This window comes from Microtus oregoni, unplaced genomic scaffold (assembly GCF_018167655.1).
Source record: "Microtus oregoni isolate MIOR12 unplaced genomic scaffold, Mior012 000000F_ref0000247, whole genome shotgun sequence".
Lineage (NCBI taxonomy): Eukaryota > Metazoa > Chordata > Mammalia > Rodentia > Cricetidae > Microtus > Microtus oregoni.
The window spans coordinates 87,217,331-87,236,051 of NW_024543059.1; the positions used below are offsets into that span (position 1 = coordinate 87,217,331).

The 18,721-nt window shown below is 36.8% G+C and overlaps 1 long non-coding RNA gene across 1 annotated transcript; it reads right to left on the bottom strand.

The window, feature by feature from the left end:
* Positions 1-6,595: 6,595 nt before the first annotated feature.
* On the bottom strand, positions 6,596-8,760 carry LOC121447971. The gene is made up of 3 exons (XR_005974326.1): positions 8,577-8,760; positions 7,536-7,655; positions 6,596-7,075 (listed from the first exon to the last, which is right to left on the bottom strand). It is a non-coding gene; the product is annotated as an uncharacterized LOC121447971 (long non-coding RNA).
* Positions 8,761-18,721: the final 9,961 nt, after the last annotated feature.

Consider the following 18,721-nt stretch of genomic DNA (forward strand, 5'->3'; position numbering starts at 1 on the left):
TTTTCCACATATAGAAAAAAACATGTGAATAATGAGTTGGTTTATTTTCATTTCTAAAACTACTAATAAAGCACATTGGGGTAAAATGTGGCTTGACAGCAGGCACCTTCATCTACTGAGCCTTCTTGCTGGCTTGGAATGTTTTTGACATGATGTCTCACTATGTGGCCCCAAGAAGCTTTGGATATTAGATCGTTGTGTCTCCAGAGTGTTAGGGGATGTACTTGGGCACCAATAGCCTAGCTAGAATAATAATTTTTGAAAATAATATTTAATTTCCTATTAGAACCTAATATAAACATAAATTCATTTTTTGTTTAATGAAATTTTAAGGGAAAGAGTTCTTCTGATATGCCTTAATATTTATGCTCATTTATAAATATATGAAGTTATTTTCCCAACCTGGCAATCTTGTTTTCATCAAAATAAACTCCTTCTTGACATATATTATTATTCAGTTTTCACATACCTTTTATTTTCATGTATAAAGCTCAATGTAGCACATGTTTCACAAACACTATTTCTTATGCTTTTACACATAAAAGATAATACATAATACAAATGCAGTTAAGGATGTAAATTCAAGTGGACTGTATGTTTTAAAAAATCTTGGTCCCTTCCTTTTCTGCTTCCTTGACGTGTGCACGCGCCTTCTCTCTCTTTCCTTTTATCTCTTCTCTCTCTCTCTCTGTCTCTCTGTCTCCCTCACTCCTTGTAATAACTATTTTATCTTTATGCCAAAAAAAACCTGCAGCAATGATGGCTTTACTTTAAGTACTTTCAGATTTTAGTTATTTATGTACTTATGTTGTGTGTGTGTGTGAGTGTGCTGTATGTATTTGTAACACATGTTCTCACATGTAAATGGGTATGTCTGTGTACACACTCACAGAGGCTGGAGAATTCCCGGTGTCCTTCTTTATTGCTCTTTCTCTACTCCCTTTAACGAGGGCCTCTCAATAGACCTGAAGCTGGGCAGCTGGCCAGCAATCCATGGTGATTCTACTGTGTCTGCTTTCTGTGGTGGAGAGGCTACAGATTGGTACGTTCATACCTGGCTTATTTTTGTAGGTACCAGGTTCTAATGCTAACAGTGAGTGCTCTTGTCCACAACCTATCTTTTCAGAATCTACTGAAAGTATTATTTATAGACAATTATTATAAATAGAAATATTGATAATTGTTGTCACTGTATTGGCTAGCTTTTATGTAAACTTGCCACAGGTTAGAGTCATCTAACCCTCAATTGAGAAAATGCCTCCTTACGTTTAGGCTGTGGGAAAATCTGATGAACATTTTTTTTTTTAAATTAGTGATTGGTGTGGGCAGGCCAAACTCATTGTAGGTGATACTGTGCCGATGTTGCTGGTTCTAGGTTCTGAGCAAGCCACAAGGAGCACACTAATAAGTAGCTCTTCTCCATGACCTCTACATGACCTGTCTCCAGGTTCCTTCTTTGCTTGAGTTCCTACCCTGATTTCCCTCTCGGATGGAGTATGAATGGAGAACTATAAGATAAAACAATCCTTTCATCCCTAAGTAGCTTTGGTCATGATGTCTGATCATAGCAATAGAAATTCTAAGACAATAATAAAATAAAAGTTCCCATGTATCAATTACTCAATATTGTTCTTCACTAGTTGAGCTCATAAACAGAAATCCTTAGTGAATGCAAGTTGTGGTATACACACTTGTAATTCTAGCACACTTTAGAGATTGAGGCAGGAAGATCAGATGAGGTAAGCCTGCTCTTATGTAGTAACACTGTCTTAAAAACAAAATACAAACTTAAAACAGATGAAGAAATCTTTGATGATTAGCCAAATTATAACATTTTAAAACTTTGAAGAATGAAATGCCATGTAGTCAAAATTATTAAATGTATAGTTATAATTGTACCACATTTGAGTTTTGGCCAAAGATGATTCAAAACCAATTCTAGGCTGAGCATAGACATAGATACCTGTAATCCCAACACTTGGGAGGAGGAGGCAAGAAGAACAGCAATTCAAGGTCATCCTCAACTGCACACTAAGTTTGAGACCATCTTGAACTACATGAAAGCCTGTCTCTAAAAATCTTCAAACCAATAATCCTTATTGAACTGTTTTTTAAATATAATAATTTTTAAAGTTTTACTAATAAAATGTTTACTAGATCTAATTAAAAGTTTGGCAATAAGATCCACGGGTTCTAACTTTTTAACACAAATACTTTTAACTGAGCAAAATCAGCAGTGGGATTAGATCTGTTTGATCTATTTTGGCTAGAATGCTTGTAGATTGTTATCGCCAAGCTCTGGACTTTCTTTTAGTAACTGACTGCAGTAAAAGAATCATCCCTCTTTAACATCTGACTCTCTGGTGTGATCACTTCTATGGTTCCTTTCCTGATAGTGATACACAGATATACACAGCAGATTCTTGCATTGTAAGAAGAACAGTTTTGAATTTATAGATACAAGCTTATCTAAATATTTTCATTAGAATGTATTTGTAAGCACTTTCTATTTTGTGTTCTTTCTAGAGAAAAATCTGTCCTTGCATGTCAGAACTGGAAATGAAACATTTGTTTTAGTAAAATCTTGTTTGAATTTTGATGTGCTCTTATCTTTTGCTGTGTGCAGTCTTACAACCTTCAGGTAGAACAATGTTTTTAGTAGCAGTTACCACTGAAGGGATTGTAATTTCAGGGATAACCTAATTCCACTATACAACTAACTCTATCTACAAACAACTACGGAATATTTCGTAAGATTTACTATGTTGATGTTTTTATTATTCCTGACACATGGTATTGAGGCTTTATTTTATTCTAGTGGATTTTTAAATTTTTTAAGTGTTTGAAATAATAATATATTTATACTATTTTCCCTTCCTTTCAATTTCATGACCTTTTCCTTTAACTGTTGTTATATACATGTACACACACACACACACACACACACACACACACACACACACATTAGTAAATACCACCCTTCTCAGTCTGTATTATGTTACTTGTATATATGTTTTCAGGGCAACCATTCGGTATTGGATAACAAATTAGTGTAAAAGTAGATTTTAATATGTTATGATTATATCTTGATCTGATTTGAATAGAAATTCCAAAGTTTTAAATAAGTATTAATTTTTGGCTTTATCTCAAAAAGGATCATAAAAGTGACCCAGCATTTTACTACGGGCAGCTATCTGTTTTATGCAATACTGCAATTAATATCTAAAAAAAATATGAACACAAAATGTTTCTGTTATTCTTGTTTCTGCCTTTCTTGTCTGCAGGGTTAGAGAGTGGAGACATTATGTGAGACACATGGCGGTACGGGGTTAGGAAGGAGGCACGAACATGCGGCGGTCCCACGTGGGTGCACTTTAATGGGGGAGGGGTAACAACAAATAAGGTACAGGTGTGCAGAGACAAAAGGAGAGGGGGGGAAGAGAGAGGGGGCTCGTGGCAACCCCAGCTTTTAACAAGGAATGCAAGGGCGTCTGGGAGAAATGCCCTGTGCCTTTGCGGCTTCCAGTCCAGGGGGATGCTGGGAGCTGTAGTTTGCAAAAGGAACAACAGTTTCTTTATGTAATTTCTGACTCACCCATAGCTTCTGTCACACTACGAATGACAATGTATTTAAATTTTGCTGATAATTTCCCATTCATGAATGAATATTCAGTCAGAATTTCTGTTATTTGTTTTAGAAGGAGTTTTAAAATGTTTCCCAAGAGTCCTCCTTCCTCATGTACATACTGAAGATCGAGTCCCCAAGATTTTAATAATTGTAATTGCTGTAATTGTTGTGCTGAGCACATGACAGATGGTTTACCTCGCATGCCCACCCAAGGCTCTGGAGTCAAACTATAGCCCTGTGAATAAAAAAGCTTACAAACAAATGAGATGCAATAGTGATGACTTATTCAAATAACATTTGCTCTTCACTCATTGTGTACTAGTGATATACAGATCACTATTCTAAACTGTGGAATTTCAACTATTTAATGGAAATGTTAAAATGTTTAAGATGGTTGAAAGCTTTCCAAATTTGTTATTTTGGTAGGTTTCCTCTTCTAACTTAATAATTCTTTCTTTCTTCCATAATAAATATTTTGATTTTGTTTCATTTTTCTGTTAATGCAAATAATTTGGATTCTTTGAAAGATTTAGGAGTAACACAGTTCTTACCTCTCTTTTCATGAATAATATATTTTTATTGTTTGGTCTAAAAGGACAGTGCATTAAGCCAAGATGCATCATCATTTGTATGACTAGACACCATGGAAAACAGCCCTGTATATTCAAATGCTTTTTTTTTTTTTTTTGGTTTTTCGAGACAGGGTTTCTCTGTAGTTTTGGAGCCTGTCCTGGAACTAGCTCTTGTAGACCAGGCTGGTCTCGAACTCACAGAGATCCGCCTGCCTCTGCCTCCCGAGTGCTGGGATTAAAGGCGTGCGCCACCACCGCCCGGCCTATTCAAATGCTTTTTAAAAACTGAGTATTTAACTCGAATACAGTTGTATCATTTCCCACCTTTTTCTTTCTCCCTACAACCATTGGCATGTCCCCTAGCCCCCCAGTTTCTCTCTCACTCCCTCTCAACAGTAATTCCTGGATAATTATGTTGTTACTCCTCTTACTTCCAATATGACCAGCTTTGGAGTTCAGTTTGTTATGTATTCCTGCTCCTATGTCTGAATATCCTCACATATCCAACCTTATATTGACTCATATGAGTAACACTTTGGCTTGAAATTTATTAATGATAATCATGGAGAAAAGTCTCCCTACATTTCTATACAGAAATATAAGAAAATGAAAGCAAAGTAAAATGAATTATTATGAGGTTGGAGAGTTGGCTCTGAAGTTCCTGAGGACCTAAATCTGGTTCCCAGCACCCCTTTTGCCCAGAACTGTCTAAATCTACAGCTTTAGGGAATATAACCTCTTCTTTGGGCACTTTCATCCACATGCAGATACCCACATAGAAACATACTCACATACACCTACCAAAGTAATAGAATAAATCTTTTTTAAAAATTCAAAAATTAAAGAAATTAGTTTAGAGTGATCATCTTTTCTGTAGCTTTTCATTCTGAGGCACACCAAAGTTTCACACTGTTACTGCAATGAAAACACTGAAATCATTGGACATAAACGTGGCAGAGTCACCACGAATAGGTGGTAAGTAAAGAACACGTAGCTAGAGTGGAAAATTTCCCTGTTTATCACCATCTCATGAAGGAAAAACAGTTCTTGTATCTATAAATCCTTGTAACCTTCCTTTTCTGTGAATCTTATAGAGATGGAAGCAGGGAGCAGGACTGGAGCAGACAAAGAGAAGAAGATTAGATTAACAGCAAATGTTGCAAGTTGGGTAGAAAATTCAAGGCATAAAGTTGAGTAACTTTTTCTCGTACAAGGTGCAAGAAGGCCTAGGGGTGTATAAAACTATCATTCAGCTCCAGAAAAGACTACTAAGTAGGAGAGGCACTCCTTGGGGCTGCTTGCCTATATACTCTCAGTTCTTTCTATGCCTGGAGTCTCAGAATCCGTCATCTCCAACATCTTTGAGTTTGTAAATCACTTTAAGAACACCAATTGGGGGATACACTGAGTAAAATATAGCTAGTGTTGGAGCAGCTTCAGGGTAAAATGTAGCATAAAATGCTTTAAAAAATTGCAGTCTTCTATAGTTCTTTGTGGTTTACAGATGTGTATTTCTCTCTTCCTTTTCCTCCTGTTTTTCCTCCTCCTTGCCTGCTTCCATGTTTTGTAGGAGGCTGCTTGTTGGTTCCTGACTGCCCAGACTCCTGAAATAACCACATAACTGTATTAATTAAAGCACTGTTTGGCTCATTATCCCTGGCTTCTTATTGAATGACCCGTACATATTAATAATTTTGTTCACTGACAATTTTGTACATGTATAAAGTATATTTTGATTATAGTATTATTATTCTTTCTTCCCAGCTTCTCTCCTAATCCATCTTTTCCTATCAGCCCTCATCTTTCTACTGGTGTGGGATAATTGTCTGCATTCAGTCAATCATGTTTTAAATAAACGCTGATTGGCCAGGCAGGAAGTATAGGCAGGTCAACTAGACAGGAAGTAGTGGAGGGGTGATGAGAAGATGAGTGTTCTGGGAAGAAGGAAGCTTCTTTTGGGAGTCCTGCCCAGATCACCGAAGAAGCAGAGTGTGACCTGCCCTGATGAAAAATGGCAATTCTGATTCCAGGAGTCCTCAGAATGAGACTGTGTCTGAGACCTGTCTCCTCTCTAGTGCTGGGATTAAAGGCATGCACCATTACTGCCTGGTTTCGATGGCAAACTAGTGTGGCTACTGGAATTAAATGTGTGCATCACTGCTGCCTGGTCTATAAGGCTAATCACTGTCACTGTTTTACACTCTGAACTTCAGGCAAACTTTATTTATTAAAATACAAATAAAATATTACTACAGAAATGGGCTGTCACGCCAGTGGAGGAATCAACTTGCTAGCAAGTGTGAGAACAAGCAGGCAAAAGAACAAGCTTCCTTCTCCCATTTCTTTTATATAGGCTTCCAGCAAAAGGTATAGATCAGATTAAGGGTGAGTCTTCTAGCCTCAAAAGATCTGGATTAAAGTGTATCTTCCCACCTCAAAAATACAGATTTGGAGTGGGTCTTACTTCAAATGATTTAATTAAGAAAAAAAAGGTATTCCCAGCTGCTTAGGTTTTAGTTAATTCTAAATATAGCCAAGTTGACAAGCAAGAATCACCATCACAAACAAGAAATAGTTTGGCAGTGAAAGACAGGGAGTGCTGAGGCTCTTTTCCATCCATGCCTGACAGTTGATGGATGAGGTTTTGTGCAGATCTAGTGCAGGCATACAGGGCTACTTTGTCATTAAAATCTTAGAAGATGGCATTGTGGAGTCTTCTCCATCTTCAGATTCTTACATCCTTTTAATTCCTTTCTCACAATGTCTTTGAGCCTTAGAAGGGATCCTATAGAATTCATGTTTAGGCTGAGCATTCATCAGTCACCTTATTTCAGTCATTTGTACATCCATGAATTTCTGCCTTTTCCACCATTCCCTGGAAGGAAAGCATTTGCTCATTAATCCTGGAAACATAACTACTAGAAGACAGTTTGATTCTATTCTAACCTAGCTAGACTATAGGTTCAGCTTTTCAGTAGGATCTCTAGTTTCCCATTACATGGAGTTTTGACCAGGTTCATAGCACAAAAAGTCCATGTGAATAAGGAAAATAACATCAGGGGTCAATAAATTTATTCAATTAGTCTATTTCCCCTGATATTTAAAAATAAACATTTCAAGGAATCTACAAATTCTAAAAAGAAAACCAGAAAAAAAGCGTTATTGTATTTATTCAAGTATTGCCCATGTATCTCATTATTATTGCTTATGGAGAATGGAAAATTGAATCACACAATTCAAGACATTTATAAGGAAAAAGCCATTTATTTTGGGAAATAAGTTAGTAATTAGTATTCAAAGGAACACTGGAGAATAGAATAACTTTCTCTACATACCCTGGAAATAGATGTGACTCTACATTTTGGGAATTTGTTCTTCCTTTTTATTAATGTCTACACAACTCAGTCATATGTTTGGAGACAAGCACACTGGCACAGTAATCTTAACTGGTCTGTCTGGAACAGGAAATACAGCAAGACATTTGTTCAGCATAGCTCAAAATGCTTTGATCCATAATCAATACATCATTAATAGTAGGTGGCATGTTTGACAAGTTAAACCTTCTTGAGTGTTCAAGGAAGTCAAACCTGTCCCTGAAAATGAACATTTTGAAATTCTTTTAACAATTTTAAAATACAATTGAAGAACAGAAATTCAGTTCCTTGGATTAAATGGATCAAGAGAAAACAAAGATAAGAAACTACAAATAGAACTTCAAGATTAATGGTTATGAGAAAATGAATGAAAAATTAGATGCCGAGAATCTAATATGTTGCTGGGAACTTTGCGTTTTATTAAATGCAAAAGCTGTGAAGAAGATGTCTGCAAGTATCTTCAACTTTAGAACAGATATAAACATACATGCAGTTCTATTTGACAATTTAAAGCATGATTCCCTCACCTTAGCAGTTAAAGGAAAAAGAAAACTCATGACAATTTATTCTTGTGTTTCCCTAATCATGTATTTTTTCATGTTGTTTTGCTCTAAGTGTGCTTTTTATCCTAGACGATGCTCAGTGATCAACTGAGTATACATATTTGCTAATACTACATGAAGCACTACATGTCATCTATAACTGACCCAGAATTTTTCTTGGGATTTTCTCGAATGACTCCCAAAATTTCACTATTTATGAACAGACTTCAAACACTTTTAAGGTCAGCCTTATCTTTTACTCTTACCATAGCATCTCTCTTAACTGAACTTTCTACTGCCCCCGATGTCCTTAACCTCTAAATCTAAAGATGTTCTTCTCTAATCAGCGACTGGAGTTTCTCTAAACACGTGTCAAATCATATCGCTCCTTTTATAAATCCCGATAGCTCAATTTTTTTTTCTCGATGCTCAAATGTACAGACCAAGATTTTAGACTTACTTTTGAACTTGCAGCTTTTCATGCCTGGAACACTTTCTCTGATGTGTGAGACTGTCTCACCATTTAGATCTCAAGTCGCAGGCTCCTCAGAGACTCCTCTTTGACAACCCTAATTAAAGTATCAGCAGCTTTTAACATTTTCCTGTGACTGTATTTGTTTCCCCCTGCAGTTAGATCCTTTGTGTATAGATGGTGTCGTCTGTTTTATCCTTCTAGAATGTAGACCTGATTAATGCAGAGAATTTATCCTGCCCAGGTCTGTTGAAAGCTAAGAATAGAACTTTGTCTCAATTAGATAATGTGGAATGAGTACATGAGTAAGAAAGGGGCTTTGTTATGCAGCTATTTTTGGATTAGGATGTATGTCACAGGTCACAGAGGCAAAAGCATCACAATAATAATTTTTATAGGTTTCTTGTAGCTAAACAAAACTAATTCAAAGTGGTCTAAGTAGGGCTTTAGTATGCACAATGTGGATAGTAAGCTGAACATAGATATATGCAGTTAGTTCATGGGTTTGAAATCAGGTTTTTGAGACAGGGTTTCTTTGGTCTCCTCAATTGGCAGTATGCACTGGTGCCCTCATAGCAGAATTGACAGCTAGTTATTACCTGTGTGATCATGAGAGTGAAGAAGAACTATGTAGTACATTGTGCTAAGCTGTGATATCTGGCACATCAAATGCTTTTCTGACTTATGATCCTTTAACTTACTGTGAGTTCATTTAAACGTAGCTCTATTGTGAGTCAATGAATATCTATACGTCTTTCCATTCATGATATTGTCTGGTTATAGAAAATAATAGTAAAAATGAAAGTTAAACAATGGTTACCATTGGTTCATATAAAGAGTTGAGGCCAATCTCTCTCAGGTACATTTTAACAAGGACTGTACACTTATCAAGTGTGTAGTTGGCTCCCAGTGTCCTTGTTGGTAAACTTTCCTTTGCATTCTCTGATAAAGGAGACTTTTGAGTTATGGAATATGTGATTTCTTAAGTTGATTTATCTAGACCCAATATTTTTAAACCAGTCAGGAAAGCCATCCAGCTCATTCCATCCTCACTTCGAAACAAAGTCCTGGTTGTTGAAGAGAAAATAAGTATTCCCTAATTCAAGACATAGTTTATTTTGAATAAGGCAGTTGCCAGCAATGTGACATTTTCCTAAGGGTAAAAATGTGAATGAGTGAGAACAGTAGTAGTAAATGCTCATTAGTTCTAACCTTAGTCCTTAACAGAGCTAACAGTTTATTTTTATACAAAAGATTAAAATATAGTAGTTTCTAAGATGTACTATTTTACAAATAAGTTATCTAGAATGGTTATTAGTTAGCCTAAGATGTGATTTGAGATGGGTCTTACACTGCGGCTCAGGATGTCTTACTAACCTGAGTGCTATGTTTATAGCTGTGAGCTACCACTTCCGGTCCACATGAAGCTTTAAAACAGGTGATAGCTCTTGATGGTTGAAGAGAAGTTTTATGGTGAGACACCAGATGCATTATATAGTCTTCCTGCCTGGGAACTGTGGAAAAAGTCTACCAAAATAATTCAAGAAGACAATCTGTGGGGAGGAAAGCACACGGACAAAACTGTGAAGTCACTGAAGTGTTTCCTTGATACTTTTGGGCTCTTTTTACTGTCCTATTTTACCCTTCATTTTATCTTTGGTTACATCTTCATTATAAATATCTTTTTGTGTCTACTCAGGGCCTCCAAGACTGTCATCATCTCTTTTTATTTTTGTACTGATATTGCAGCTGTATATCCCTTCCATTTTCTCTTTCCAATTTAATCCTTATACTCTATTCTGTGCACCAGAGATTGGTTTATTCAAAATTAAACTTTAATCTTGTGATTCTCTATTAAATTTTTAAATAAAATCTGAATATATTAATATTTAAAAGTCTTGAGGTCCTGAATGCTCTTGTTTAATCTGTGCCCTTCCATCATCTCTAGAATTATCTAGCAAATCTTTCTTTTACCAATCTCACAGTTATTCAAGTTTCCTTTCTCAGGACCATTGATGCGATGTTCCTACTATACAGAATTGCCTCTTCTTCTCCTCTGTAATTTCCTGATCTTTGCTCCTACATCACATCTTTTTGTTAAATGTAATATCCGATGGCATTTTTCTGACCTTTAGGACGTATCTAGCTTGCTGTCATTAGAATTTCATGTATATACTGACTTATGTTTATCTCTATTTTGCCAGTTATGAAACTGATGACTGACAAATACACATGTGAAGTCACTTGTGACAGGTTACAAAGTAGGGATTCAGTTGGAACATGGAGTCTGGGGATAGCACTAAGGCATGGGTGCAATCAAGGAAATAAAATGATTTTTTTCACTTCAGTCAGGGAAGTCAGTATTGTGTGCTGTTACAGTTTAACATGGTTGTACTAAATAATTCATCTTCTTAGCATGTAATCTCTATGGTACCAGAGACACTGACTACGTTGTTGGCTGTTATATCTTTAAGGACTTCATATTCTGTCTTGACAAGGTCATCCATAACCCTCTGTTACACAGATGTACTGTGGGCTTTCCTAGAAGGAGGATGCATAGCTTTGCTTCCTGGCAGAGTGCCAGCCTATGAAAAATGATCAGGACTTGCACATTTGAATAAGTATTAGCTAGTTATGATAAATGATCATTAAAATTTAATTCCAACTTGTATCGTCTATCTTAAAAGAAGTAGAAGCATACTTATTGTGATAAAAAGAATGATGAGTGCATGAGGGGGTGGAGTATTTGTAAAGGGTCAAGAAAAGGAATTATCTGACCTATTTATTTTGTCTTTTGCAAACAAACTCCATATTTTAATCTTTTGTAATGTACTACGTATGAAAGTCCCGGGGAACATATCCCAAAGATTTGCTATGTTTCTGTTTCTCTTTATCACTCCTTACTTTCTTTCCTCTCTTCCTTACTCTTTCCTTCCCTTCTTGTTGTCAGCAATATTCATTTATTTCATGCTCTTTGTTTCCTGGCTTCCCTTTTCATTGTACTCAGTATATTCCATTTTTATGAAATGTAAACATTATGAAGACTGTGCTTTCCTTGGAATCATTTTCATTTATTATCTCTGTAAAGTTTCCCACTCTTCTGAGACAAGGGCTTTTCTTTGCATGAGTACAAAGATTAAAAGGAGAGCAGTGAGACTATCGGGTTAATATTTTCCTCCTTTTCCTCTTGCCACTAATCTACTCCCTGCCCAGAGACAATTAAGATGTGGCCCAGAAGCCTTGTTCATAGATTACTCTCATTGCAGTAGGGAATGGGAAATGACCAAGAATAGCAAGAACGTGTTCACAACTCTGCACTTAATGAGTGTTTGCAGGAAATATTTAATATTTAAAGAGCTTTTATGGGAGTTTTTGATAGAAAAACCCAGACTCTTCTTTTAACAAGTATGCATATAAAAACAGTATATATAAAGAACAGTATATAGAAAGAAGTAGAGCTGTACTGCTCAAGAAGATTTCTTATCATTTATATGCTATTAAAACTATCCTTGAAAGTTAGAAACTCCATGGCGAATACCATTATTGTTTTATATATCAGAGAGCAATTATTTCCTTTGTTTAGGATTGACTGTAGTTAGTGATAAGATTTGGTGATTAATTTCTACAGTTGTATAGTCTTAGGAATATTACTGAGAAAGTAATCATTTTTACGCCAAAGATAGTATATTTGAAAGTATTGTGCTATCTGTGTGTTCATACATACATGAGATAGGAAATGCATTGCATGTCTTCCCTGCATTCATGTACATTTTTTCATGTTCACATGAGTTTCTCTTTCTTGTGTAATAGATGGTTTTGAAAGGGACAAGATGGATGTAGTGTGGTGAATCACCGTGTTCCTCACGGTCAGTGAATTGAGGAACCACCATGACATTTGGAAGGTGCACCCACAGGATGGTTCAGAAGGGTGCTTCCAGAGAGTTTCAGGGTCTAGCTTCCTCTAAGTGTGTTTAGGATTATCTGATAGTCTGGCTCCTGAATGGTAAAAATGGAAAGAGAGAACAGGCTCACAAATGCAAAGATTCTTTTTTTATTTTATTTTATTTTATTGAGAAAAGGAAAAAAAATTTTCCCCCTCCTCCCAGCCTCCCATTTCCCTCCCCCTCCTCCCACCCTTCTCCCCCTCCCCCCACTCCTCTCCCCCTCCCTTTCCAGTCCAAAGAGCAGTCAGGGTTCCCTGCCCTGTGGAAAGTCCAAGGTCCTCCCCCCTCCGTCCATGTCTAGGAAGGTGAACATCCAAACTGGTTAGGCTCCCACAAAGCCAGAACATGAAGTAGGATCAAAACCCCGTGCCATTGTCCTTGGCTTCTCATCAGCCCTCATTATTCGCCATGTTCAGAGAGTCCGGTTTTATCCCATGCTTTTTCAGTCATAGTCCAGCTGGCCTTGGTGAGCTCCCAATAGATCAGCCCCACTGTCTCAGTGGGTGGGTGCACCCCAATTGGTTTCTAGCCATAAATAAGGGTCACGGAGTCTAAAATTGGTGAACCTAACGAAGCTAAATAAGAAGGTGAACCCAAGTAAAAACATATAGTTATCCTCTTGCCTATGGGAAGTAGACAAAATTGCCGGAGAGAAAAGTGGGATCTTGGGGGTGGGGTGGGTTGGGGGTAAGGGGAGATGGGGAGAGAAAAGTGAGAAGGGGAGGATGGGAGGAACTTGGGAAAACAGGATGATTGGGATAAAGGAAGGTTGGATAGCGGAGCACGGAAGCACAATTCTTAGTTAAGGTAGCCACCTTAGGGCTGGCAAGAGACTTGAACCTAGAGTGGCTCCCAGGAGCCCAAGGCGATGTCCCCAGTTAGTTCCTTGGGCAGATGAGGATAGGGAACCTGAAATGACCCTATCCTATAGCAATACTGACGAATATCTTGCATATCACCATAGAACCTTCATCGAGTGATGGATGGAGATAGAGACAGAGACCCACACTGGAGCACTGGACTGAGTTTCCAAGGTCCCAATGAGGAGCGGAAGGAGGGAGAAGATGAGCAAGGAAGCAAAGATTCTTTTCTTGCTTTCTGTTCACCATGCTGTGAGCTATTCTACACTGTCACATCTTCCTGTCATGGTAAGTTAAAAGCCCTGAAACCATGAGCCAAAAATAAAAGTTTTTTTAAGTTGTTTTTTCCATATATTCATTGTTTTAACAGTGTGATTATGGACACAATCAGAATTCTAAGAGTTAAATCAATACATATACAACTGGGAAATTTTTTGCTTGATAAAAAGCTTATTATTAGATGAATATTTTACTTCATTTGAGAATTTCTTAGATATCGAGTTTTTAAAGAATGTGTATTGATTCTTCAAAAGTTAGGATTTTTAACAATTATGTTTCTTCTACTTAGCTACTTAATTATATTCTAGTGTCCACCTCAGCTTTTGAAAGCCTTTTAGTTGTTTTAATAAGAAGAATGACTGTTAAAACTGTCAGGACTCTTTAAAACTGAAGCTAGTTTTTTTTTTTTTATCATACGATGTCATTAAATATGCTTCCTAGTTTCAGGCTTTTTTTCCCCCAGTTTGACACATTGTATTATTTGGAGTGCTAAAATCTTTGCTATGATATCTGATGAAGCTTTTCCACAATCACACATGATTACATACATCCTCCATAATTTAATCTTTATAAAAACTCTCAGTGATATGTACTAGCATTATTAACAACTTCCTTATGAGAAAATTGAAGTACAAAAAAAGTTACTTCTCCTAAAACACCCAGTTAGGGAGTTTTGGAACTCTTTCCAGATTCCATTTCCTTAATATATGTTTCATCTTGTTTATATATAAAAGCATGTATTTGCTAATTGTTTTCCTCTTCTGTGGCTAGTGTTAATTGCCAGCACGACAGGATATTGTTTTACTGACGAATGGTACTCTGTGCATGTCTTTAGGGATTGTCTTAATTAGGTTAAGACAAGATGGATGACCTGCCCACTGTGGGTGGTACCCTTTCCTGGCTGGTCTTCTGAACTGTAGACCAGGATATGAAGAACACTAGCAAACTCTCAGTGCTCTGTTTCCTGATTGTGGATGTGATATGACCAGATGAGTCAAGTTTCTGCTTACAACTTACCCACGGTGATGGACTGTGCATTGGAACTATGAGTGAAATGATCCTTTTCTCCCAGTTTTCAGAGATTTTATCACAATGCAAGGACAGGAACCCTAGACATCCTCAAGTCACCTCCTTTTACATTTCTTATAGTGCACAAAGATGAATTGTCTCTACTCAAGATTGAAGCTATGGCTATATCTAAAACCACTTTTGTCTTGTCTTTGTGTCTGGTAAAGTGTTTCCTCTGATCACAGAGTACTAGGTTGACAGCCCTTCCTTTCTTTAATACTGCTAACTCTTTGATTCACTGTTGGTAGAGGCTGCTCATTCATTCCCAACTTCTCAAACCAGAAATAATCACACAAAAACTATATCATTGTTTGGCTAATAGCTTAAGCATATTTATAGCTAGCTTTTATATCCTTAATTAGCCCATATCCATTAATCTGTGCATCACTATTAGGTCATGGCCTACTGGCAAAGTTTCATCGGACTCCTGCAGAGGCATCTGTCTCTGGTGGCAGCTACATGACTTCTCCCTGACTCCACCCAGTCTCTCTCTCTCTCTTTCTCTCTCTCTCTCTCTCTCTCTATATATATATATATATATATACACACACACACACACATATATATATATATATATATATATATATATATATATATATGTATATATAATCTTCCAGCCTAGCTATATTCAGTTAAGCCATTGGCCAAAAGCAGCTTCTTTATTAACAAATAAAAGCAACACATATACAGAAGAATGTCCTATACCACTTCACTGTTTTCTCATTTGCATTCTGTAATGACAAATCTGATGTCATTAGATGTGTTTCTTACTACTTAATGTCATTCTCTCTGACTGCTTTCTGATGTGGAATTCCCTCTGTATGCTGTGAATGTGTTTGGTTAAAGAATAAAGAAGTTGTTTGGGTCTATCAGAGGACAGAATAGAGTAAGGCAGGAATGACAAGCAGAGAAAGAGGTGAAAGTAGGTAGAGTTAGTGAGAAGCCATGTAGCCACTACAGGAGACAGAACCTTACTGGTAGGCCACAAACACATAGCAATACACAGATGAGTAGAAATGGGTTAATTATGATAAAAGAGCTAGCTAATAAGAAGCATTAGCTAATAGGCCAAGCAACACTCTAATAATACAGTTTCTGTGTGGTTATTTGTGGTCTGGGCAGCCTGGAAATGAATCAACAGTCTCTGTCAACAAACAGCTTTCAAGAATTTTGTGTCAACGCTAGATGGAGAGATGTCTCAGCAGTTAAGAGCACTGCCTGCTTTTCTTAAGGACCTGAGTTCCATTCCCAGCAACCACAGGATGGCTCACAATCATTCTCAATGAGATCTAGTTCCCTCTTGAAGAAGAGACCTGGCCAGTCATCCTCATCAACGTAGACCATGCAACTGAGTATGGACAAGTTTAATACAACCGCCATATTTGTTTCAGCATTGCTGGTGCATATATTTCATTAACGTTTCATTTTGCTGGCTTATATACTTTGAAATGACATTCATTGGTATAATTTTCTTCATGTTATTGCACTTAAGGATCATTACAGAATTTATATGGTTTAATATCGTTTTGTAATTTTGTAAAAAGTCAAGTCATTATTTATTTGATTATTGCTTCTTTTTGCTCTGTTTTATGAAAGCTCCGACCAAAGTTGTACTATAGCAACAATGACAATAACATCAACCTCAAGTTGCACTGCTGTTCTATGATATTCCCTTAAAAATGTCTTTCCTTCTCTTGCATATGTTATTCTTCAACAGTATCTATTTCTATGCATCACTGATCTTTTTCTCTATAATTTCTTGTTAACCACTGATTCTGTGAGTTTAAATTCTGACATATTTTATAACTGAGAAATTTAACTTGTGTCATTTTTGGCTTCTTACTTTAACTCAACTCTTTAGTATATAGAATAGATTTACATTTAAAGTTTTAATGTCTTTGGCTTCTACTCCCTATGTCAATTCTGAGTGAATGAAATTAATTTATTATTTTTCTTTATTATTGGTTGTACTTCCTAGCCTTCTATTTCTGGTAAACTCTGGTGAGAGCCCAAGTGTTTTTAATTTTGTTTCTCTTTGTTTTGGGTAATTTTGTGTTTGATAAATATTAGCTGTAAACCTTTATTTCTCTAGGATATGAAAATATTTTTCTAGAGGAAGCTATTGTTCTCATACAAGTGCTGATTTGGGCCTCTGAATGCTTATTTTGTAGGGTAGAGTTGGAACAAGGTCCTCTGAAGTGGACAGGGTCTTCTCTGGGCATCTCCATCCTTACTGATATTTGGGTTGCCTCAGTTTCCTCCAAATCTTAGTTCTATCTCTTTAGCTTAAGTAAGTTTCATTTCTTGTTTCATCTCAACCTAAAAACCCTATCATGGCAGTGAGAAAAGATTCATTAGCATTTTCCTGGTTTTGTTTTTACATCTTCAGCTGTTTCAGAAAGGGAAATAAAGAGTTAATTTCATTATTTGTTGCTTTGGCTGGAAGTAAATGCCCTGGCACTTCCCCCATACCTGCACCAACCCTAACACACCTCCACACATTCACCCTCATCAGTCCCGACATATACAGCCACATACCTACAGACCAACTCCCATACATTTTACTTACACTCTACATGCCCACACCTCCATGCTCATCCCCTCATATATCTGTTTGTATATAAGTTTATATGTATGTAATATATGTATATTTGTGCATGTATATATATATACATACTTATGCAAGCAAACATTTACGTTTATATCTTTATCTTATGCATATTTATTTGAAATATATTCCTTCTCAGTACTTTGCTTAAACTTTGATGTCTGTGGACTCATTTGATTTATTTAATTCATTTCAATTTTTGTGCAAATACAATGCTAATACTATTTATTTCCTCAAGAACTTGGCAGGCTTTTAAACCAATTGCCATTAATGCATCTCATAAATTAAATGCACAAATCCTTGATGCTTTAATATGTAAAATGTGAATAATAATGAGTTGATTATGAGAATGTCATGTGACATTCAAATGGAGCAGGACATATATAGTTGACACTTAATATTTCTTAATTTACTCCTACCTGGTTTTCTCTTCTTTGTCATATTAGTCTTATCATTTTGCCCTATTGGTTTCTTAAAGCCAGATAATTGATTTACTAAAGCAGGCAGGAGGGTTATTAAATATCAAGCTATGTTCACATTATGAGCTAAGGCCTTGAACAACTGAGCAATTTTGTCAGTTGTGCAATATGAGTTGTTTCCACTAACATTTTTGTTTTTAATCATCTGGCCTTCTAGTAGCAGGAAACAAGAAGACCCAAGGGAAGGACCACAAATAGCACTTCAAAGCATCTGAGTCCTTCAGAGAGGTAGAAAGGCAAGGCACTAAATCACGTTGCCCAGATGAGCAGTGACTTCCTGGCACTGTAGCTGCCTAATTTGCTCCTACAGGAGCTAATTCATTTCAAAGTTTGGGAACTAAAGCTCTGTGGATAAACACCATACTTTTCATGACCTTTTTTTCTTTCTTTTCTGTTCACTAGACTTCATTTAAAATATTTTAAACCAGATCAAAGAGAGAATGAACCTGTGCTCTCTAATCTTCGGAGCTAGTTTCCCAGCCATCTGTGTTCATGCCTTGTGCCCATTCCCATTTTGCTACCAGCCTCATCTTCCTTAAGTGAACCTCACTGTCATGGATGCTTCCTTGGGGTCTTCTAAATTCAATACAAAAGTATCCCTGGCTTTCAAGGTTCTCCACGGGGTATCTAGAAAATGTCATCTATCTTAGTGTCCCCATGGTGTTCTTCCTATGCCCTGCATTTCAGCTACAAAGAACTGTTCCCTCAAGACTCCTTGACATGGTTGTTCAGTCCCTGTGCCACACAGAAGCAACTGGATGACAGTGCCAAACTTCATCCTGTACACTTGCTCATGTGCTCACTTTTAGAGTTGCGGCTGCTTTGCACAAAGCTGATGTGAGTCTCAGATGGGCCAGTTAAGTCAAGTTTTCACTAAAAACCACTCCATCTCCTA